This window comes from Anomaloglossus baeobatrachus (assembly GCF_048569485.1).
Source record: "Anomaloglossus baeobatrachus isolate aAnoBae1 chromosome 5 unlocalized genomic scaffold, aAnoBae1.hap1 SUPER_5_unloc_1, whole genome shotgun sequence".
NCBI classification, from domain to species: Eukaryota; Metazoa; Chordata; class Amphibia; order Anura; family Aromobatidae; genus Anomaloglossus; species Anomaloglossus baeobatrachus.
In genome coordinates, this window is record NW_027441784.1 from 249488 (window position 1) to 274328 (window position 24841).

General features: G+C 47.5%; 1 long non-coding RNA gene and 1 pseudogene across 1 annotated transcript in view; both read left to right on the plus strand.

Moving 5' to 3' along the window:
- The window catches only part of LOC142258754 (uncharacterized), a 350179-nt gene that overhangs the window by 179706 nt on the left and 145632 nt on the right, over positions 1-24841 (plus strand). The gene's annotated exons all lie outside the window — the stretch shown is intronic.
- Positions 5332-24635, plus strand: LOC142258755 (hydroxyacyl-coenzyme A dehydrogenase, mitochondrial-like; annotated as a pseudogene).

The window sequence follows — 24841 nt, forward strand, 5'->3', positions numbered from 1 at the left end:
ATTATATATCTAGTGTGCGGCTCTGCAGGTGGAGGTAGGTGCAGGGTATTATATATCTAGTGTGCGGCTCTGCAGGTGGAGGTAGGTGCAGGGTATTATATATCTAGTGTGCGGCTCTGCAGGTGGAGGTAGGTGCAGGGTATTATATATCTAGTGTGCGGCTCTGCAGGTGGAGGTAGGTGCAGGGTATTATATCTAGTGTGCGGCTCTGCAGGTGGAGGTAGGTGCAGGGTATTATATATCTAGTGTGCGGCTCTGCAGGTGGAGGTAGGTGCAGGGTATTATATATCTAGTGTGCGGCTCTGCAGGTGGAGGTAGGTGCAGGGTATTATATATCTGTGTGCGGCTCTGCAGGTGGAGGTAGGTGCAGGGTATTATATATCTAGTGTGCGGCTCTGCAGGTGGAGGTAGGTGCAGGGTATTATATATCTAGTGTGCGGCTCTGCAGGTGGAGGTAGGTGCAGGGTATTATATATCTAGTGTGCGGCTCTGCAGGTGGAGGTAGGTGCAGGGTATTATATATCTAGTGTGCGGCTCTGCAGGTGGAGGTAGGTGCAGGGTATTATATATCTAGTGTGCGGCTCTGCAGGTGGAGGTAGGTGCAGGGTATTATATATCTAGTGTGCGGCTCTGCAGGTGGAGGTAGGTGCAGGGTATTATATATCTAGTGTGCGGCTCTGCAGGTGGAGGTAGGTGCAGGGTATTATATATCTAGTGTGCGGCTCTGCAGGTGGAGGTAGGTGCAGGGTATTATATATCTAGTGTGCGGCTCTGCAGGTGGAGGTAGGTGCAGGGTATTATATATCTAGTGTGCGGCTCTGCAGGTGGAGGTAGGTGCAGGGTATTATATATCTAGTGTGCGGCTCTGCAGGTGGAGGTAGGTGCAGGGTATTATATATCTGTGTGCGGCTCTGCAGGTGGAGGTAGGTGCATGGTATTATATATCTAGTGTGCGGCTCTGCAGGTGGAGGTAGGTGCAGGGTATTATATATCTAGTGTGCGGCTCTGCAGGTGGAGGTAGGTGCAGGGTATTATATATCTAGTGTGCGGCTCTGCAGGTGGAGGTAGGTGCAGGGTATTATATATCTAGTGTGCGGCTCTGCAGGTGGAGGTAGGTGCAGGGTATTATATATCTAGTGTGCGGCTCTGCAGGTGGAGGTCGGTGCAGGGTATTATATATCTAGTGTGCGGCTCTGCAGGTGGAGGTAGGTGCAGGGTATTATATATCTAGTGTGCGGCTCTGCAGGTGGAGGTAGGTGCAGGGTATTATATATCTAGTGTGCGGCTCTGCAGGTGGAGGTAGGTGCAGGGTATTATATATCTAGTGTGCGGCTCTGCAGGTGGAGGTAGGTGCAGGGTATTATATATCTAGTGTGCGGCTCTGCAGGTGGAGGTAGGTGCAGGGTATTATATATCTAGTGTGCGGCTCTGCAGGTGGAGGTAGGTGCAGGGTATTATATATCTAGTGTGCGGCTCTGCAGGTGGAGGTAGGTGCAGGGTATTATATATCTAGTGTGCGGCTCTGCAGGTGGAGGTAGGTGCAGGGTATTATATATCTAGTGTGCGGCTCTGCAGGTGGAGGTAGGTGCAGGGTATTATATATCTAGTGTGCGGCTCTGCAGGTGGAGGTAGGTGCAGGGTATTATATATCTAGTGTGCGGCTCTGCAGGTGGAGGTAGGTGCAGGGTATTATATATCTAGTGTGCGGCTCTGCAGGTGGAGGTAGGTGCAGGGTATTATATATCTAGTGTGCGGCTCTGCAGGTGGAGGTAGGTGCAGGGTATTATATATCTAGTGTGCGGCTCTGCAGGTGGAGGTAGGTGCAGGGTATTATATATCTAGTGTGCGGCTCTGCAGGTGGAGGTAGGTGCAGGGTATTATATATCTAGTGTGCGGCTCTGCAGGAGGAGGTAGGTGCAGGTTATTATATATCTAGTGTGCGGCTCTGCAGGAGGAGGTAGGTGCAGGGTATTATATATCTAGTGTGCGGCTCTGCAGGTGGAGGTAGGTGCAGGGTATTATATATCTAGTGTGCGGCTCTGCAGGTGGAGGTAGGTGCAGGGTATTATATATCTAGTGTGCGGCTCTGCAGGTGGAGGTAGGTGCAGGGTATTATATATCTAGTGTGCGGCTCTGCAGGTGGAGGTAGGTGCAGGGTATTATATATCTAGTGTGCGGCTCTGCAGGTGGAGGTAGGTGCAGGGTATTATATATCTAGTGTGCGGCTCTGCAGGTGGAGGTAGGTGCAGGGTATTATATATCTAGTGTGCGGCTCTGCAGGTGGAGGTAGGTGCAGGGTATTATATATCTAGTGTGCGGCTCTGCAGGTGGAGGTAGGTGCAGGGTATTATATATCTAGTGTGCGGCTCTGCAGGTGGAGGTAGGTGCAGGGTATTATATATCTAGTGTGCGGCTCTGCAGGTGGAGGTGTGTGGAGATTCCCCATTACTGGGGCAGGCGGCATTAACCCCTTCAGCTCTGAGACTTTCTTGGTGTCTTTCTATCGCTGATTTCTATGAATAATGAGGTTTTTGTTCTTTTTCCTCTGATAGATACAAACACCCCAACTATGAGAGGCCGGAAGTGAGGAAACCCGTCTGCCCTCAGTCCTCGGCCCCTTTCTGCCCTCAGTCCCTGGCCCCTTTCTGCCCTCAGTCCTCGCCCCTTTCTGCCCTCAGTCCCTGGCCCCTTTCTGCCCTCAGTCCCTGGCCCCTTTCTGCCCTCAGTCCCTGGCCCCTTTCTGCCCTCAGTCCCTGGCCCCTTTCTGCCCTCAGTCCTTGGCCCCTTTCTGCCCTCAGTCCTTGGCCCCTTTCTGCCCTCAGTCCTTGGCCCCTTTCTGCCCTCAGTCCTTGGCCCCTTTCTGCCCTCAGTCCTTGGCCCCTTTCTGCCCTCAGTCCTCGGCCCCTTTCTGCCCTCAGTCCTTGGCCCCTTTCTGCCCTCAGTCCTCGGCCCCTTTCTGCCCTCAGTCCTCGGCCCCTTTCTGCCCTCAGTCCTTGGCCCCTTTCTGCCCTCAGTCCTTGGCCCCTTTCTGCCCTCAGTCCTTGGCCCCTTTCTGCCCTCAGTCCTTGGCCCCTTTCTGCCCTCAGTCCTTGGCCCCTTTCTGCCCTCAGTCCTTGGCCCCTTTCTGCCCTCAGTCCTTGGCCCCTTTCTGCCCTCAGTCCTTGGCCCCTTTCTGCCCTCAGTCCTTGGCCCCTTTCTGCCCTCAGTCCTTGGCCCCTTTCTGCCCTCAGTCCTTGGCCCCTTTCTGCCCTCAGTCCTCGGCCCCTTTCTGCCTTCAGTCCTCGGCCCCTTTCTGCCCTCAGTCCTTGGCCCCTTTCTGCCCTCGCTCCTTGGCCCCTTTTTTCTCCCCATTCAGGTCCCTACAATGTCAGATCTTCTCAGTGGAGATCTTCTATAGAAGAGAATTTTCCTGATTGCCCCGTGAAGGATGGATATGGACAGGGACAAGATGGCGGAGAGGATATTACACCTCACCCTAGAGATCCTCTTCCGGCTTACTGGAGAGGTGAGAGATTCTGATGACGTCACGTTACATCATTCTTATCTATGGGAATAACAGATGGACAGAACTGGAGAGGTGAGGACTCTGGAAATGTCTGGAGTGAGATTTATTACTGTGTCTCTCCATAACCAGGATTACACAGTAGTGAAGAAGACCTCTAGTGAGCGCTGTCAGGCCCCTGTGTCTGAGGGATGGGGAAGACCCCTGAGCCCAATCACGGGGCCTCCACCTCACCCCCCGATACATGAGGACATCAATGACCAGAAGATCCTAGAACTCACCTACAAGATGATTGAGCTGCTGACTGGAGAGGTGACACTGCTGGGAATGCTGGGACATTATACAGTAACGCTATGAAGGGATCGGGGGTGACGGTATCATTGTATGTGTCAGGTTCCTATAAGGTGTCAGGACGTCACCGTCTATTTCTCCATGGAGGAGTGGGAGTATTTAGAAGGACACAAAGATCTGTACAAGGACGTCATGATGGAGGTTCCCCAGCCCCTCATATCACCAGGTAATAGACAGAACAAAATACACACGGCCTATAATTATCTGTATGTAAGGAATGAATTCAGTCCCTGTATGTGTCTCCTCCAGGTCTATCCAGTAAGAGGACAACACCAGAGAGATGTCCCCGTCCTCTTCTCCCACAGGACTGTGAACAAGAAGATCCCGATGTTCCTCAGGATGTGTTTCCTCCAGTTCTATCCAGTAAGAGATATCTACTCATGTACTTTCTGCACTAATTTTGTGTTTACATTTTTAGACTTTCTGCTCTGGGTTTTTTCAGCTGTATTTTCTTTGCTTCTGCTTCTTCTGCTGTTTGTTTCTAGTGTCTTCTCTATGTTGTTGTGAAGGCAACTTAAAGACCTGCAGAGGGTTCATGAATACCCTGTTTCCCTAAAAATATGCCCTCGTTACAGTCAGGGCCAGCATTGGGAGGAGTCAAACTGTGCAATTTCTTAGGAACCCCAGTCTCTTAAGGCCACTTTACACATACAGATAAATCTTTGGCAGATCTGTGGTTGCAGTGAAATCATGGACATATTGTTCCATTTGTACACAGCCACAAATCTGGCACTGATTGTCCACGATTTCACTGCAACCACAGATCTGCCGCAGATTTATCTGTGTGTGTAAAGTGGCCTTTACGGTCACCATCAATTGTATTCAGAAGTTGATTGTTTAAGGACCTTTGATGAAGTCATGTGACATGATGTAACCAAAGGTCTCTTAATTGCAGGAGTCTAAAATAATTGAACAGAGGACAGGCTGGCATGCAGGACTGGCATTAGGGAAAAGGGAGAGCAAACTGGGCAATTTCACAGGGCCCCCATTTTCCTAGCGGCCCCAGTGTTTATATGCCGATTAGGACTGCTTAAGAACCTTTTTGACATCACGTCATGTGACCAAAGGTCTCTTAATTGCAGGAGTCTAAAGCTGAAGAGGAGACAGGCTGGTGTGTGTGTGTATGTGTGTGTGTGTGTATAGCTAGATAATAGAAAAAAAGACTACAGCCGCACACTGAAATACCACATTTTTAAACTACCATGAAATATCTAATAAAATTATTGCTGTAGAGAATTTGAACTACTGGGAAACTACCCTGGAAGGAATGGAGACACCTACAGAAGGAGATTTGACACTTAGACCCTGATTCTTCAAAGCAATAATGCCAGAATTCTGACAGAGATCACTTTTCAATCAATTTTTTGTGCAACACAGAGTTGTGAAAAAAGATTGTGACTAAATCATTATGGCACGCTGTGCTGACATCACTCGCATGTCCTTCAGCTCCCAGCAGTACAAGCAGACATGGCCTCGCCATGGCCTTCGCCACTGCAAATAATCTGACTATCAAGCACGTGACTGTGATCGGAGGAGGCCTGATGGGTGTCGGGATAGCGCAGGTAGCTGCAGCAACCAGACACACTGTTGTTTTAGTGGACCAGACTGATGACATCTTGAAAAAGTCTGCAAAAAGTATTGAAGACAGCTTGAAAAGGGTCACTAAGAAGATGTTTGTGGACAAGCCTGAGACTGCTTCACAGTTCATCAGCAAAACCCTCTCAAACTTCACCCCAAGCACAGACCCAGCGGCCGTGGTGCACAGCAATGATCTGGTGGTGGAAGCCATAATAGAAAACTTGGAAGTGGAAAAATGCACTAATCAAGACACTGGACAAATTTGCACCAGAACACACCATATTTGCCAGCAACACATTCTAATTGGCAATAACTGACATAGCCAACTCCACAACTAGGCAGGATCAGTTCGGAGGGCTGCATTTCTTTAATCCAGTACCAATGATGAAGCTGGTGGAGGTCATTAAGACACCAATGACTAGCCAAACGACTTCTAACTCTCTCATGGACTTCAGTAAAACACTGGGAAAGATGCCTGTGTCATGTAAAGACTAGAGTTGAGCGCGGTTCGTGGTTCGAGGTTCTCCAGTTCTAGGCTCGAGTGATTTTGGGGCCTGTTCTAGATCGAACTAGAACTCGAGCTTTTTGCAAAAGCTCGATAGTTCTAGAAACGTTCGAGAATGGTTCTAGCAGCAAAAAAACAGCAAAATCCTAGCTTGGTTTCTGCTGTAATAGTGGAAGTCACTCTGTGAATCACACTATTATGACATTTCAGTGTATAGTGTGCGTGAACAGCGCCTTCAGATCACTGCTGTTTCTATAATGGCGATCGCCATTTTTTTTTTTTTTCCTTGTCTTCCTTCCCAAAGCGTGCGCGTGTAGTGGGGCGGGCCAGCATGTCAGCCAATCACAGACGCACACACAGCTAAGTGGACTTTTAGCCAGAGAAGCAACGGCATGTGTGATAGGATGTCCATGTCACATGTCCCTGCATTATAAAACCGGACATTTTCCTCCAGGACGCCATTATCTCTTCTGCGTCTTTGGTGTCAGACATCACTGTCGCAGCTCCGTCCTCCTGAGTCCTATCGCCGATACAGCTGTATGCGCTGCATACACAGCGTTAGACAGCTTAGGGAGAGCACTTTCTATCAGTCCTTTTAAGGGCTCAAACCGGTAGGGTCAGAGAGCCATAGGTGACAGGTCCTGAAAACAGAGACAGCGTCTGTGTAGCCAAGGTCAGGGATTTCGTCGCTGCATTTCACCATTAGGAGGGAATAGAAAGGCAGGCTTCCATTCCTCTACCCAGAGCCCCACAATCCTGGCACTGTACCCTCCTGTCCTCTGCACACTCTAACTCATTATAACTAAGCCATTATACTAGCAAACACTCAGTGTACCTAGTGGCATCCTAAACGTGGCTATTGGACTTTTGTCTAGTCACACTATTGCAAAGATATTTGCATCACGTCTGCCTGCATTGCACACTCAAACTCTTTTTAACTAAGCCATTATGCTAGCAAACAGTCAGTGTACCTAGTGGCATCCTAAACGTGGCTATTGGACTTTGCTATAGTCCCACTAGTGCAAAGATATTTGCAGCACCTCTGCCTGCATTGCACACTCAACCTCTTTTTAACTAAGCCATTATACTAGCAAACAGTCAGTGTACCTAGTGGCATCCTAAACGTGGCTATTGGACTTTTGTCTAGTCACACTGGTGCAAATCTATGTGCAGCACCTCTGCATGACACCCTCCTGCTCTGTTTTTAATAAGCTATAATGATAGCAAAAAATACTGCCATTTAGTGGCATCATAGAACTGGCTGTTGAATTCCATTAGTGCCCCACTGGTGACAAGCTATTTCTAGCACCTCTACATGACACCCTCATGCACATTTTGCTACGCTAATGTTATAGCAAACTCATGGAATTCATTGCTGCATTTCATAATTCGGAGGGATAGAAAGTCAGGCTTCCTTTAGCTTTTCCTTCTGTTCATAGACAGCATCTCCAAGAGCAATTTCCCCTCCACGTCTAAGTGTGGAGAGGCAGCTAGTGCGCATGCGTGTGCCGATGTACCCCAGCTGCAGCCTAATTACAGTGTTTCGCCTAGTGAGTATGCTCAGCCTGACTGTGTTATTCCTGACGCTAAGTCTTCTTTTCGGGATACAGCGCATGCTCCCACACTAAGTGTGAAAAGCCTCTTTGCACAGGTGCTTGCATTCCGTGCCGGGTCTAAGTCCTGTTTTGTGCCTAGACACCATGCTAAAGCTGATGGTCTTTTTTCAGAGACTGTATTTCATGCTACTGAGCATGCTCAGGCACTTACTGCATCAGAGACTAGGTCCGGTAATGAACTCTTTGGCCCTGCCCCTGATGTGGGGGTCCCATATAGACCACAGGGCATCAGGTGTCCTCCCAAATGGCTTGCAGAGGCCCGCCCCTATGACGTGTCACCGCATTATTGATGGTCAGACGATGACTGGTGAGGTGTTTGGGTCATGGCAGCCATGAGGTCATCATTGAAGTTGCGGTTCCAATTAGGACGCTAGTTATGCCACTCATGACGTGTCACTCTGCTTTTGTCTCCAGGAGGTGCATTGTGGTTCACCCTGGTTTGGGGCGGACCCAGGTTATAAAAGGGGCTGGAGCCAACAAGGAGGTGCGCAGTCTTCTATTATGGTCCGAAAGAGCACACCTCCATGTGTTGAACCCATTGCGGCTTTAGGCCAGAGGTAGGCAGGGATAGGGTGTCGATGCAGGCCGCCACCACAGTTGGTAACGCAGAACGGTTAAGACCAGCTCCTGTCCTACCAGTCCTGCTTGTGCAGCCCAGTGGCATTAACAGGCCTGCTGCTGCTGATGCGCCTGCTGTCCACAGGTGTGCCCCTACGCACACGGTCAGCATACTCAATGGCCCCTGTGTTGTTAACAGGGAGTTCCTGGGCTGGGTGGGCATGTGGACCCTGTGACGCTAACAGGGCTCACAGTCTCCAGATCCGAATGGCGTCTAACTCGGTTCAGGCTACTATTAGTTTCATAGCCACACAGCTCTGTATCCTCCACCAAACCTTCCAGTTGCCAACCTCTCCTTTTCCAACTGGGAGCACGGTGGACACTGACTGCTGAAGGTGATATATACCTTTGTCTTTCTTTTCTTATTAATTTTCGTTCTATAGCGGTCACAGATTATATAACACTTTATCCAAATCTGCCAGTCCCACTGTAACAGATGGTGTTTCTTCAGCAAATGTTACTGTTGCTTAACCACCAAATCCACGGACCAAAACTTTTTTCCCCTTTCCAACACACCTGTTCCCCTTTCCACCAGCATCTGTCCTTTTTCAACTCATTTTGGTATATGACCAAAAGTGCAACTCTGCAGGGACACCGTACTCAACGCCATCTCAGCACAGCAGCCATCCCTCGGTCCCTCCGATGTGGACAAGTAAAAGACCATTTCCTCCTATCCATGACAAAGCGTTGAGATTCACTCTGTGCAGCACTGGAGTTTAGTGGAAAAGTAGATCTAAGATTGCGTACCACCTTCTGCAGATACTCCTGTATACGTGCGTCCCTTTCTATGGCTGGAATTATTTTGCCAAATTTTGTCTTGTACCGGGGATGTAACAGTGTGGCAACCCAGTATTCAGGATTACTTTGAATTCGTACAATCCGAGGGTCATGTTGTAGGTAGTGCAGCAAGAAGGCGCTCATGTGTCTTGTGCATCCAGGAGGACCAAGTCCTTGGTGTGTTGGTGGCAGAGAGGTGAGAATCGTGCCTCCTTCCTCTGCCCTCTCCCCACAACCTCGCACAACCGAAATGTGAGCAAGCTCTCACTCATCTGCTGAGTCTTCCATGCCCATCGCCAGTTCGTCCTCCATTTCTTCATGGGCTCCTGCACCTTCCTCAACACTTTTTGCTGATACTATGCGCCCTTGTTAATCCCTCTCCCTCACCATGACTGCCGCATAGGTGCCGCTGACCATCTGGACCTCGTAGATCTTGTTATCCCTTCCGCATATGACTCCTCCTGTACTTCCTCCCCTTCCTCTTGTCCCAACACCTGACTCCGAATAATAATTACAGTGTGCTCCATCATGTAGATGACCAGAATTGTCACGCTGAGAATGACATTGCCAGTGCTAAACATCTTCGTCGACATTTGTGAACTGTGTAGAAGGGTGCATAGGTCCTTGATCTGACACCACTCCAGCAGCGTGATCTGCACCACCTTTGGATCAAGTTATCCCAGGCTATATGTCATAACGTATTGCAGCAGGGTTCGGCGGTGCTGCCACAAACGCTGCAACATGTGCAGATTCAAATTCCTGCGTGTGGGCACATCGCATTTCAGGCGTTTAACCACCAGACCTAAAGACTTCTGTAGCGACGAAAGTTGTTGAGCTGCTGTGTGCGCACGATGGAAGTGAGCACATAGCGAGCGTGCCCGCTGCACAAGGCCATGTAGGCCGTGATGGTGTTTTAAAAAATTGCTGGAGAATTAGGTTCAACACGTGAGCCATACAAGGCACGTGTGTCACATTGCCCTGACGATGGCCCGCAGCCAGGTTTGCATCATTGCCGCACACGGCTGTTAAGTCACCAACGGAGTCCGCTCCGTCAATTTGTACTCCGGTCGCCAGGTGACAACGTGTTCCTTTCATGCATAGTGCTGATGATGGGAGAGGAGTCGATGCCAGCGGCGCAGGTGGACGCAGGTTATGCTCACCCACTGGGCTGCATTACCTTGACAGATGCAGAATCTCTGGCTGAATGTAGCTGGTGGGTATCTCACAGATGAAATACCATCATTCAGCTACAACCAATGGGAAGACACCACACCCTTTTTTATGCCCATCCTGTCTGCAGACCACTGCCAGACATAGCTATGACCTCTGGTTACTTTTACCCCCAGTTCAGTTTTATGATTTTGTGTGCTTGTTACCTGACTACTTTTCCTGCTTGCTGTTTATGTACCTTGTTGGCCGATCCGCATTTCACCTCTGCTTGTTTTCTGATTAAGTCCTGGCCGTCCCATTCTGTTCCTGTTCCTCAATTAATGTTTTGACCCTGCCTGACTACTATTCTCTGGAACTGCAGCCTTCCACAGGTATTAATCACCTTGGGCCCTGTGCAATTCATAATCCCTGTATAGGGGTTAAAGGGTTTCAGGGTTCTAGGGGTCCTGCTTGGTGAGTGGCTTCCCTCTAGCCTATCATTAACAGCCCATCTGAGTGTGGGGATCAAGGAAGGCGTTACACCGTGCTCTCTGCAGAAGGCCATGTGGGCCAGGATAGTGCTTTAAAAATTGCTGGACAACCAGGTTCAACACGTGAACCACACAAGCCATGTGTGTCACATTGTCACAGCGAAGGGCCGCACCCATGTTTGCATCATTGTCGCACCCGGCCTTCCCTGGCTGCTGGTTGAGTGGAGACAACCATTGATGAAACTCGGTATCCAGAGCTAACCGTCCACAACTTCTCAGCGGTGTGACTCACATTTCCCATACATTTCAAAGTAAACCTTTGACGGCCTGATGGCATTGAGCTCTGCTGCCAGCATAGTAAGGAGGTGTGTGGTAGTCCTTGTGCGCAGTTACAAGGAAGGGTGGCCTGACCACAGAGGGTTTGCGCCAAGGTGGAGGACCCACACGAGGTTGAAGAGGCAGAAGCAGTGTATTAACTTCTACATACAGAAGAAGGATTGAAACAACTCGTGGGGACGGCAAGACTTGTACAGCAGACCCTTCTCCATCTCTCACCATAGTTTGCCAGTGCCCAGTCAGTGACATGTAATGACCCTGTCTATGCTTACTGGTCCAAGTATCTGTGTTGAAATGCACCCTGTCGCACACAGAGTTTCTCAAGGAAGTGGTGATGTTGTGTGCGACATGCTGGTGTAGCGCGGGCATGCTTTTCTTGGAGAAGCAGTGGTGATTGGGCATCTTGTACTGGATCACAGCGACAGACATAAGGTCTCTAAAATCCTGTGTGTCCACTAGGCGGAAAGGCAGCATTTCGGTAGCCAACAGCTTACAGAGGGATAGAGTCAACCTCTTAGCTTTGTCATGGGTCGCAGGAAGTGGCCTTTTATTTGACCACATCTGAGGGACAGAGATCTGGCTGCTGTGTGTAGACGGTGTTGAGTAGGGTGTCCCTGGAAAAATGCAGGTTTGTGAGGAAAGTGCAGGCGGAGACATGATGTTGCCTTCATCCAACGTTGGTGCTATCGATGTCTGAGAGAGCTGTACACACTCACTTGTTTCCCCTTCCAAACCAACTGACGACCTACCAAGCAAACTGCCTGTTGCGGTTACAGTGGTGGAAGTTGTGGGTGGAAAAACAGGTGTGACAGCTGTCCCCACAGTCCTAGAAGATGACGAGCGCGCGGATGCACTGGAAGGGGCAGGCGGTGGATGGTTCGCTCCGCTAGGCAGCATTGCAGCACGGTGAGCTTCCCACCGGGCCATATGATATTTATTCATGTGACGATTCATGGAAGAAGTTGTCAAACTGCTGAGGTTTTGACCTCTACTAAGAGAACCATGACAAATTTTACAGATCACATAATTTGGGCGATCTTTTTCTATGTCAAAAAAGGACCAGGCTAGGTAAGGCTTAGAGGCCATGCGACCTGTTGATCCACCCCGAATAATGCTCAGAGGCAGAGTGGTGGCTGAGGATGCAGTTGTAGACGTGCTACCAGTGCTCCGACTCTGTCCAGGAAGGCGCAAGGTAACTTCGTCGTCGGTTGCATTCTCCTCCACCGCCTCTGTTGACCTCCTCGAGTGTCTGACTGTGGGTTGACAGTAGGTGGGATCTAGAACTTCATCATCAATTGTTGTGTTTGCACTCCCCTCCCCCTCAGACCGAGCCTCTTCTTGCCCTGACCGAATATTTAAGTTGTCATCCCAATCGGGTATCTGCGTCTCATCTTCATCAGTATGTTCCTCATTGATGCTTTGCATGAAGCACTCTCAAAAATACGCGTGCCTTTCGCCTCCCCTGGCTGACCCAGGGGAAGAAAAGTCCTCTGAGAGCCATGACTTGTTCATCTTGGTTCTTTTAGAAACACAGCGAGGGGACTCCAACCACAGTCTCCCTCGTTTCCACTAACTGGGCCACACACACCCCACTTGACTGGCATCAGTTGACCCCCATTTTCAAGATGAAAAAGATGCTTTGCATGAAGCACTCTCAAAAATACGTGTGCCTTTCCCGTCCCCTGGCTGACCCAGGGGAAGAAAAGTCCTCTGAGAGCCATGACTTGTTCATCTTGGTTCTTTTAGAAACACAGCGAGGGGACTCCAACCACAGTCTCCCTCGTTTCCACTAACTGGGCCACACACACCCCACTTGACTGGCATCAGTTGACCCCCATTTTCAAGATGAAAAAGATGCTTTGCATGAAGCACTCTCAAAAATACGCGTGCCTTTCCCGTCCCCTGGCTGACCCAGGGGAAGAAAAGTCCTCTGAGAGCCATGTCCACATTGTCAGTGGACAGACGCGTGTGCTTATCTGCCAGCAGACCCCCAGCAGCACTGAAGACAGGTTCCGAGAGAACGCTGGCTGCAGGACATGACAAGATCCCCAAGGCGTACGTGGCGAGCTCAGGCAATTTATCCAGATTGGAAGCCTAAAATGAGCAGGGCTCAAGTTGCACAATAATGGAATCGATGTTTCCTTGCATATACTCATATATCTGTGTGTCCTCCTCTTTTTCCTTGTCCAGCTGTTTTGTTTTCGCATGAGTATATGTCCTTGTCACTTTCCCGTGTTGTGTTGTGAGTTGTTTGTCACCTTTTGGACACCTTTGAGGGTGTTTTTCTGTGTTTGTGATTGCCTGCCATTGTTTCCTATGCAGTTCGAGTTCGGTTCGTCGAACGTTCGACGAGCCGAACTCGAACGGGACCTACGTTCGGCGAACCGACCTCGAGCCGAACCGGGACCGGTTCGCTCATCTCTAGTAAAGACACCCCAGGGTTCATTGTTAGCCGTCTTCTGGTACCATACCTAATGGAATTCGTGCATCTTCATGAACGAGGTCATGCATCTAAGGAAGACATGGATGTTGCAATGAAATTGGAAGCCCGTTACCAAATGGGTCCTTCTGAGCTTTTGGATTATGTTGGTCTTGACACTAGTAAATACACCATTGATGTTTGGTACCAGATGGAACCTGAAAACCCATTTTTTGCCCCCCCCCGTGAATTACATAATAAGCTTCGAAAGAAGACTGGAGAAGGATTTTATAAAGACAGATGGTTGCCTGGCTGCACTGCAGAGCTATATTTTTATAGTCTCTTGTTTGCTTTGATTACGATGACCGTTGTTGTTTTTACATTGCATGGTTTTCTCAGCACTTATTAACACTCTAGTATTAACACTTTAGTGCCTTACAGTCATGATTCTCTATTTCATCAACATCCTTTTGTACCGCTGATTCCAAACATTGATACATCATAGCCATTCTACAGTCAATAAAAAATAAATGTAAATAAAAATAAATTGTGTGACTTTTGGAGTTTTCACGCCAATTTTAACCAGCTTCGCAAAAATGGACAGTGCTTGGCCAGAAGATGGGTGTGATGTCACCGCTTCTCTAATTCATAACAAACTGTGGCGTTCCCTATGCCAGAAGTCTCACGCCAGTCCCTGATGTCATTTTTCAGTGTACATCTCCGGTCTTGATGAATTGGAGCGCTAATGTATACCTGCACAGACAGCAAGACCATGCTACCTGCTTGGTTCCAAAGCCTAAGGATTGGCCATCAATCTTACAGTCCCGAACAAGCCCATTAAAAATTTGGCATCTGTCTCTATTATATTTTCATCTTCGAAAAAGAACCTTTTTGAAATTGTCTATGTTGTGGATCAATGTCACAACGAGATGCTTGCAGGGCATGCCAACTGTCATGGCAGCATCAGGATCTGTGGAAATTACACATTCTGGCACTCTTACTTGCTAACTTCTCTGTTGTCTGTGATCAGTGCAGGGAGACGCAGGCATCGAACCACATACTTAGTAAGACTAGCAAGAGTTATTCTCTGCTGGGCTCCTTGTTAGTGTCTTTGTTTACATGCTGTAGGGGAGCCAGTATCATTCGCTTCCCTTCTGTATATGCTGGCTGGATAATTCCATTAATGCCAGCTATAGTTTACCTATACAGGTCTGGTGAGGTGTTGTGATACAAACTAGTGGTTGTTGTGCATTATTGCTGTGAGCAGTTGTGGTGTTAACCCTTGTTGTCTTTTTGTTTCTGCCTTCCTTCTCTTGCTTTTCTCCTTAGTATCTCACTGTTTATTTCTGGGAGTTTGCAGTGTGTCTGAATTTTGGTTTTCCCATCTGTCTTAATCTGTATTTCCATCATACTCCTGCCCCTTTCTTCCACGTTCAGGGGTAATCCAGAGGTTAGGGATAGCCTAAAGTCTCCTAGCATGACGGAAAGTATAGTAGCCCCCTGTCCCTCATTACTCATTATCCTACAGTCACATTGCAACAATCAATCAGATTATTTACTGTAGCACATTCCAGAGAACTGGTGCTAGGAATGGGAGATCAGAATTAACGAAGATGTAACTCTTAAGCCCGCTTTACACGCTTCAATATATCTCACAATCCGTCGTTGGGGTCAAGTTGTAAGTGACGCACATCCGGCATCGTTTGTGAGGTATCTGCGTGTGACATCTACGTGCGATCAGGATTGAACGCAAAACCGTTGATCGCAAACACATCGTATCTTTGTCTAGAATTGAGCGTTTTGTTGCACGAACCTAGTCAATTGTAACGTGTGACATCCCTCATACGATTTTGGTGTCTGATGCTATGTGCGCAGGTGTGCGCTCTGCACCGCAGCTTAAAAAAGGTCCGCTTCAGAGCGCAGCTGAAAAGCTGCGTTCTGAAGCACCTCACAATGTCTGTCATTCACTAATCTCTGTCAGTCGGTCACTATCTCTGTCCCTCACTTTCTGTCCATGTCAGTCTATCCCCCTCTCTCATATACTCACCGATCCCCGGCGCTGCACGGCATTCACACTGCTCCGGCGGCTTTTACTGTTTTGAAAAAGCCGGCCGCCCATTAAACAATCTCGTATTCCCTGCTTTCCCCGCCCACCGGCGCCTATGATTGGTTACAGTGAGACACGCCCCCACTCTGAGTGACAGGTGTTACACTGCACCCAATCACAGCAGCCGGTGGGCGTGTCTATACTGTGTAGTGAAATAAATAATTAAATAATTGAAAAAAACGGCGTGCGGTCCCCCCCAATTTTAAAACCAGCCAGATAAAGCCATACGGCTGAAGGCTGGTTTTCTCAGGATGGGGAGCTCCACGTTATGGGGAGCCCCCCAGCCTAACAATATCAGCCAGCAGCCGCCCAGAATTGCCGCATACATTAGATGCGACAGTTCTGGGACTGTACCCGGCTCTTCCCGATTTGCCCTGGTGCGTTGGCAAATCGGGGTAATAAGGAGTTATTGGCAGCCCATAGCTGCCAATAAGTCCTAGATTAATCATGTCAGGTGTCTATGAGACACCTTCCATGATTAATCTGTAAATTACAGTAAATAAACACACACACCCGAAAAAAATCCTTTATTAGAAATAAAAAACACAAACATATACCCTGGTTAACCACTTTAATCAGCCCAAAAAAGCCCTCCATGTCCGGCGTAATCCAGGATGCTCCAGCGTCGCTTCCAGCGCAGCTGCATGGAGGTGACCGGAGCAGCAGAAGACACAGCCGCTCCTGTCTCCTCCACGCAGCTAATGAAGGCAATAGCGCGATCAGCTGAGCTGTCACTGAGGTTACCCGCTGTCACTAGATCCAGCGGTGGCTGCGGGTAACCTCAGTGACTGCTCAGCTGATCGCGCTACTCACCTCAGTTGCTGCGTGGAGGTGAGAGGAGCGGCGGTGAGTAGCGCGATCAGCTGAGCAGTCACTGAGGTTACCCGCGGCCACCGCTGCATCCACCGCTGGATCCAGTGACAGCGGGTAACCTCAGTGACAGCTCAGCCGATCGCGCGTGGAGGTGACAGGAGCAGATGTGTCTTCTGCTGCTCCGGTCACCTCCATGCAGCTGCGCTGGAAGCGACGCTGGAGCATCCTGGATTACGCCGGACATGGAGGGCTTTTTTGGGCTGATTAAAGTGGTTAACCAGGGTATATGTTTGTGTTTTTTATTTCTAATAAAGGATTTTTTCGGGTGTGTGTGTTTATTTACTGTAATTTACAGATTAATCATGGAAGGTGTCTCATAGACACCTGACATGTTTAATCTAGGACTTATTGGCAGCTATGGGCTGCCAATAACTCCTTATTACCCCGATTTGCCAACGCACCAGGGCAAATCGGGAAGAGCCGGGTACAGTCCCAGAACTGTCGCATCTAATGTATGCGGCAATTCTGGGCGGCTGTTGGCTGATATTGTTAGGCTGGGGGGCTCCCCATAACATGGAGCTCCCCATCCTGAGAATACCAGCCTTCAGCCGTATGGCTTTATCTGGCTGGTTTTAAAATTGGGGGGGACTGCACGCCGTTTTTTTTAATTATTTAATTATTTATTCACTACACAGTATAGTGTATAGCCCACCGGCTGCTGTGATTGGGTGCAGTGTGACACCTGTCACTCAGTGTGGGGGCGTGTCTCACTGTAACCAATCATAGGCGCCGGTGGGCGGGGAAAGCAGGGAATACGAGATTGTTTAATGGGCGGCCGGCTTTTTCAAAACAGTAAAAGCCGCCGGAGCAGTGTGAATGCCGTGCAGCGCCGGGGATCGGTGAGTATGAGAGAGGGCTGCTAAACTCAGGAGTTTAGCGGTCACCGGTGAGTCTTCACTGGTGACCGCTAATCAGGACGCGACACAGACAGAGCCGCAGCATGACAATGAAGTCGGGTGAGGTTCACCCGAGTTCATTCTGACAGTGTGGCTCTGTCTGTGTCTGCTGTCATCTGCCATTAAGCTCTGCTACATGGCTGTCTGTGTCTGCTGTTAGCGGCCATGTAGCAGAGCTGAATGGCAGATGACATAGTAAAAACGCATCCCTACACATTACACACGCTTGGCAAGTCAATAAATTAAAAAAAAAAAGGTGGCCAATGCATACGTCACAGAACACATGATCTAAAGGATCGCACATAAAATTGATCAATTTAACATAGACTACTAACGCACGTGTGACAGCAAATGAACGACCTACGTGCAATCTCATAAGATCCCGTATGCAACCTGGACGTGTCACATCGCAAATGCAATTGTACAACTAATTGCAACGTGTAAAGCAGGCTTTAGATCTCGAAATTGGAAAACAGATTCAGAATAATTTGTTTCCTAATTTAATTTCTGATGTTATGGTTTAAAAATATAAATCTACTTTCAAAATTTTATATAATTAAAAAATAATAATATTGTGTTTTTATTTGTAGCCAATGACTGTATCAGTTCAGATGGACCTCTAATATCTTCAGAATTTAAAACAGATGATGAAAGTATTACACATTATACATATGAGGAGCATGCTGTTGTCCCAGATATACCTTCAGTCCTTTCATGGAAAACTCTATCATCAGATCTTTTCAAAAAAGTCCAAAATTCCCATTTATCACAGAATTGTAAGCAAAATAAAAGTTACAGAAGGGATGTGGAACATGAAACGGCTCCTACAAGGGAGAAACCATTTTCATGTTCAGAGTGTGGGAAATGTTTTATTCGGAAAGCAGACTTTGTTAGACATCAGAAAATTCACACAGGGGAGAAGCCATTTTCATGTTCAGAATGTGGGGAATGTTTTATTCGGAAATCACACCTTGTTAGACATCAGATAAATCACAACGGGGAGAAGCCGTTTTCATGTTCCGAATGTGGGGAATGTTTTATTCACAAATCACACCTTGTTAGACATCAGATAAATCACAACGGGGAGAAGCTGTTTTCATGTTCCGAATGTGGGAAATGTTTTATTCGGAAATCACACCTTGTTAGACATCAGACAAATCACATTGGGGAGAAGCCGTTTTCATGCCCAGAATGTGGTAAATGTTTTACTAGGAAATCAGGTCTTGTTTACCATCAAAAAGATCACACAAAATAAACCATTTTATGTTCTGATTGTAGAAAATGTAATTCTCAGAAATCAGATCTTGTTAAACATGTGAAGAAGCCGCACAGGGAAGGAACCTTTTTCATGTTGTGAATAATTGAAATGTTCAACTGGCAAATCAAGTCTTGCCGACATCAGAAAACCAACAGAGCAGAGCAGCCATTCTTGCTTGCAGAATTTGCCAAATGTTTTTTTTTATCATTAATCAGGTCTTGTTGTCAGATGAGTCACATGGGAGAAGCCATCATGATGTACTAGAATTCAACTGGTTTTATTTAAAAATCAGCTACAATTGCTCAAGTAAGAATTGGTGAGGGAAAGAACCATTTTCTCTCTTTTTAAACTTATCGTATTTTTCAGACCATAAGAATGTGGTCATGACGCACTGTTATGGGGGGATTTGCTGCTGACACTTTATGAGGGTAATATGCCCCAGTTTCTATGTGTTTGATGACTTTCCCTTTAAATAGTGCTTATAACAAATCTGTGGCTGCCTTTATTATTTCCTAAAACAGTGAAGAGCCGCAGATTAGTGTTTTTGTTTTTTTTTAATATAATCCAGTACTAAAACTTTTGGAACTGTCTCTAATGTCTCCAAAAGGAACTTCCAGGTTGTTAGATCCCACAACCATCAGTGATCATTCACAGTGGAAGAGTGAACTCTACGACCCCAGCTCTGCGGCATCCTTCTTAAGCAGTTCAGTAAAACCTTAAAGAAGTTGTCCAGTTACCAAAACTGATTTTTTTTTTTCTGATAAATCTTGCTAATATGTGCCCCTCAACACATCTATTATGTTTTTTCAGCAAAATTACCTTTTATTGTGCACTAGCAGCACACGGTCATTGCTGGCTCCAGCTCTGATGGGGTAATCTCTCCTCTGACTTCCTGTGTTCAGTTCCTACAAGTCCCAGAATTCTTTGTGGCTCTAGGGCGGTGTCTAGCTTATCTAACACACCCATTGTGTCTAATACATCCACTCTGCTCTCCACCCAAACCCTCCTCCCTGCCTCTTCCCAGTGGATGTGCACTGAGAGAAATCACAGAGACAGCAGCAGCTCTGCACAGCCAGGGGAAGAAAGTGTGTGTGCGCGTATATACAGTGTGTGTGTATGTGTGCGCGTATATACAGTGTGTGTGTATGTGTCCGCTTTACCTTGGCTGGTGATCCAATTTTGGGGGACCCCGTGTTTTTTGTTTTAAATTATCTATTTAATTTAAAATAACAGCGTGGGGTGCCCTCTGTTTTGGTTACCAACCAAGGTGAAGCTGCCAGCTGTGGTTTGCAGGCTGCAGCCGTTTGCTTTACCCTAGCTGGCTACAAAAGATAGGGGGACCGCATGTCATTTTTTTTTATTATTTATTTATTTTTTGGCTAAATACAAGGCTAAGCACCCCTTAGTGCCACATGAAAGTCACAAAAGGGTGCCAGCTTAGAATATGCAGGGGGTAAGACATTATATATGTATTTCTTATCTATATCTATCTATCTATCCATTCATTCATTCATTCATTCATCCCTCTATCCCTCTATCCCTCTGTCTCTATATCTATCTATTCATCTCTATATCGACTCATCTATTTATCTTTCTTGCTGCTTCCGTTTTTTGCGGTCTGCAAAAAAAAGGAAGGCACGCAGATGTCACACGGATGCCACTAGGATGCATCCGTGAAAAAAAGGACCGTTTTTTTGTGGCCCGCAAAAACGGAACGGTCATGTGAATGTAGCCTTAACAGCAGTCACTGCCTGCTGCCGATCACATGTGACCGTGTGCGGGCTGTGTGTGCGGGCTGTGTTTACAGGAGTTCAGCTGAGTTCAGATCAGCTGACTCAAGTGTCGGCCGATCAGGCTGGGGCCACACGGGGATTACTGCGATCCCCTCGCATTACACTCGGCTCACGCTCAGTACAGCAGAGCTGAGTGTCATGCGTGTGTCCCTGTGACTGAGGTCCGACTGTGCGAGCAGACCTCAGCTGCGGGGGGGCGGTCCAGCACTCGAGGGGTGGGCCAGCACTGAGGAGGGGTGGGAGGGATTTCTCTCACTCTCTCCTCCGTAATCCACCCATGTACCGCAAGTGCAGTGCGATTTTTCTCTCACCACGTACACTTGAATGGGTAAAAGAGAGAGTCTTGCATTACAGTTGTAGCATGCTGCAATTGTTTTCTCGGTCCAATTAGGGCGGAGAAAATAATCGCTCATGTGTGCTGACACACAGGCTAATATTGGTCCGAGTGGAATGCGATGTTTTATCGCACTCCACTCGCACTGTTTTTCTCGCCATGTGGCTTAGACCTTACTTGTTCTATGTCCCCCTGCATCCATCGCAGCGTGTGCAGGCTGGAGTTCAGCTGAGTTCAGATCAGCTGACTCCAGTGCTGGAGTGAACTCCGTTGACCTCACAGCCCGTACACGCTGCAATGGATGCAGGGGGACACAGAACAAGTAATCGGCCGACACTGGAGTCATCTGATTACTTGGGATGAATTGAGCAGTAAAATGCTCTGGTGCTCGATGGGCGAAGCCTATGTCGATTTTTTTTTTTTTTTTTTTTTTTTTTTTTTTTTAAAAATTCATTAAAAATAAAAAAAAAAATCACATTGTTTGTGGGCTCCCTCTGCATTTTCTATTGTTAAGGGTAACCCAAGCAGCTACTGGCTGCTAACCACCGCTGCTTGGTGTTACTTTCACTGGAAATAGAAATCCAGGGAAGCAATTTTTTTTTATAAAGGTTTTTGCCTGAAAACTTTTTTAAAAAAATGACGTGGGCTTCGCCATATTTTTGTATGCTAGCCAGGTACAGCAGGCAGCTACGGGCTGCCCCCAACCCCCAGCTGCCTATTTGTACCCGGCTGGAAACCAAAAATATAGAGAAGCCCTTTTTTTTTTTTTTTATTTCATGAATTTCATGAAATAATTAAAAAAAAAAAAATGACATGGGCTTCGCCGAATTTTTGAGTCCAGCCAGGTACAACTAGGCAGCTGGGGATTGGAATCCGCAGTGAAGGGTGCCCAAACTTTCTGGGCCCCCCGCTGCGAATTGCAGTCCACAGCCTCCCCAGAAAATGGCGCTTTTATAGAAGCGCCATCTTCTGGCGCTGTATCCAACTCTTCCAGTGGCCCTGGTGGCAGGTGGCACGCTGGGTAATAAGGGGTTAATACCAGCTATGTTTTACCAGCTGGTATAAAGCCCGAGATTCTTAATGTCAGGCCAAGTTTGACCTGGCCATTAAGAATCTCCAATAAAGGGTTTAAAAAAAAAAAAAAAAAAAGACCACATAGAGAAAAATACTTTATTCGAAATAAATACACAGACACAGTAGGGACTCCATGTTTATTACTCCCTCTCACCCCTCCACGATGGAGAGATTTCTGTACTGACCATGCCAGGAGAGAGCGAGGGAAAAGAGAGAGAGAGCGAGGGGGGGAGGAAAAGAGAGCGAGGGGGGGAGGAAAAGAGAGCGAGGGGGGGAGGAAAAGAGAGCGAGGGGGGGAGGAAAAGAGAGCGAGGGGGGGAGGAAAAGAGAGCGAGGGGGGGGAGGAAAAGAGAGCGCGGTGGGGAGGAAAAGAGAGCGCGGGGGGGGAGGAAAAGAGAGCGAGTGGGGGAGGAAAAGATAGTGAGGGGGGAAGGAAAGAGTGCGGTGGGGAGGAAAAGAGAGCACGGTGGGGAGGAAAAGAGAGCACGGTGGGGAGGAAAAGAGAGCGAGGGGGGAAAGAGAGCGAGGGAAAAGAGAGGGGAGAGGAGAGAGGGATAAGAGGGGGCAGAGAAGAGAGGGGAGGGGGAGAAGAGTGGGGGGAGAGAAGAGAGTGGTGAAAGAACGGGGGGGGGGGGCAGAGGTGCTCTGTCACCAACTGTCTCCACTCTGTGACTTGTGGTGCAGGTGACAGAGTGCAGACAGTTGGTCCCATGCAGCAGGACAGATGGCAGAGCACAGCGGTGACATGCCTGTCAGTGTTTTGCTGCTGGGAGGAGCAGATGATCACACTGCCCGACACCGGCCGCTCTCCTGACATCGCAGCAGAGTGGGCGGGTGGAGAGTGTGATCACATACTTACGTGCAGGGGGGGATTCAGCTGAAGACACCCCCCCCCTGTACTGCACACTGGCGCCCCGTGCCTCACCATCTGCAGGACGCTTTGCCGGCTCCACAGTGACGTCCTCCGGCTCCTCCCCTCGATACTGGGCTGTGATGTGCGGTAGTTACCGCCCACAGCCCTGTCACTCAATCTGAGTGGTGCCAGCCTCCTCTGACGTACCCGTCTTGTTTGAGAGCCCGGAAATGCCGGGACGTCAGAGGATGCTGGCGGCCACAGCTCCAGGGGGTCATGTGACAGGCACTGAGCGTGCAGGATAGCGCCGCTCAGTGCCAGAACTGGAAACAGAAGACAATGGAGAAAACTCCTAGAAAGGTAAGTAGAACAAAAAAAATAAATGGGTGAACCACCCCTTTAAACAGTATGTGACAACGCTGGATTAGTTGAGAGAGCAATTACTTGTGCTTAGAGCAGCTGCAGAGATTTGTGGGATCCCACGCTGCACACTAAGATCCCACAAAATGGAAATTCGAGCTCCACTTTGCTAGTAAGTTGGGTATTTCAAGAGCATTTAGGAACATTTGTGAAATGTTTTGATACTGGATTATATTTAGATAATTCAGTAATCTCAGGTTGCCCACTGCTTTATTTACTAACAAGTGCAGCCCCAGATTGGAGATAGGAACTCTTAAGTATATCACACTGTATATAATTGCATTTCAAAACTTGTTTTGTTAATAAATGCTTGTACAATATACAATATATTATTCTTGCCTGTCTTTCGCTATTGTTTAGATGTGATGATTTTGCCTCAGAACCTCTGGGGTTGAGGCAGATCTGTAGACATTTAGCACAAAAATAGTGAGGGGATGTCACAGAGGTGTCACGGCCGGCTGACAATCCAGTGGCAGAAGTTTTGAAAAATCCCAGAGATTTGCAGAATGTGTTGTTAACTGACAGTTCTTTGTTTCTGCAGCAGCAGACTCTATGACTCTGGAAAACTGTCAGTTTTTCCTCTCAGTTGCCAGCCTCTGACTTCCTTTATAAACCTCACCCTGGGGTGCCTTGGGTGAGGTTTATAGTTGATTTTGGCTGCTGTTTGCCTCGGTTGTCTCCTCTTGTTGTTCCAGAGACGTTTGTGGTAGCTGCTCCTAAGATAAGTGTTTGAATTTTGCTATGTACCTGGGCTCAGGTGGTAGCATTTATGTCTCCCCTGTATTGTTTCCTTTTGTCTCCCTTAGCATTAGTGGTGTTGACGAAGAACTCATACCTGCCATTCTTACTTAGTCCCAGATCAGGGTTTGCCTAGGGTGAGGTATTGCTGCTCGGCGACAAGTGCAGAACCTATATAGGGTTGGTGAGGGTGAGCTGTATTGTCAGGGGTCACCACTTCCCTCTTTCCCTAGTGATAGGGCATTCTTTTTGCCTTCCCTTTGTATTGTACTATACGGATGGTATAGGTTCTATCCTCAGCCGTGATAGGGGAGAAGTGAATCGCATTCTGCGTCCTGGATATGTGGAAGTTGTTAAGACATTCTGGTCCCAATTTATCGAAGCTTTTATGCCAAAAAAATGTCACAAAAGCTTTGAAAAGTCACAAAAATTTGGATCAATTCATAATTGTGCCAAATTTTGGGGGCTCTTGCCATTTTCACTCTAATATTGGCAGGGTTTGGGTGGGACGGGGGCGTGACACCACAACTCCTTTAATTCATGACGAGCTGTGGTGTTCCATATGCCAGAAATCTCACTCCATTAATACTAATATTTCTGGCATGCACAGGAAAAAGATGTCAATATGGTTTCTAAGAATATTTTATTTTCATATTCTGCATAAGGAGTCAACCAAAATGCCATCGTTTCGGCTCACATTTGAGCCTTTTTCAAGGCATGTATATCTAATAACCAAAATAAATATAAAGGCAATGTCAGTCAAAGGAAAAAATAAAATTATATAAAAACAAAACAAAATTATGTACAGATATGTGCACAGGTTACATAGTGCAATTTAACCATGAACATATTGAATATAATAATTGACGATATGTCATACAGGAATCCATAAGGAAGAAGAATTAAATTATGACATAGAATATATTTTACATCATATGGATGACTAGCAGACAGTCTTAATGGCAAATGGAAATTGAGGAACGAGATATATAAGCACGAATTAGTAATATTATAGGTGTTGTTTAGATGAGCAAGATGAGCAGGTTTAATAACCAAAAACGTCTTCTTATTTGAGGATGACTTCTACCTTCAGAAGAAAGGGACCGCTATGGATAGTAACGTTGCACCACCTTATGCAAATATCTTTATGGCC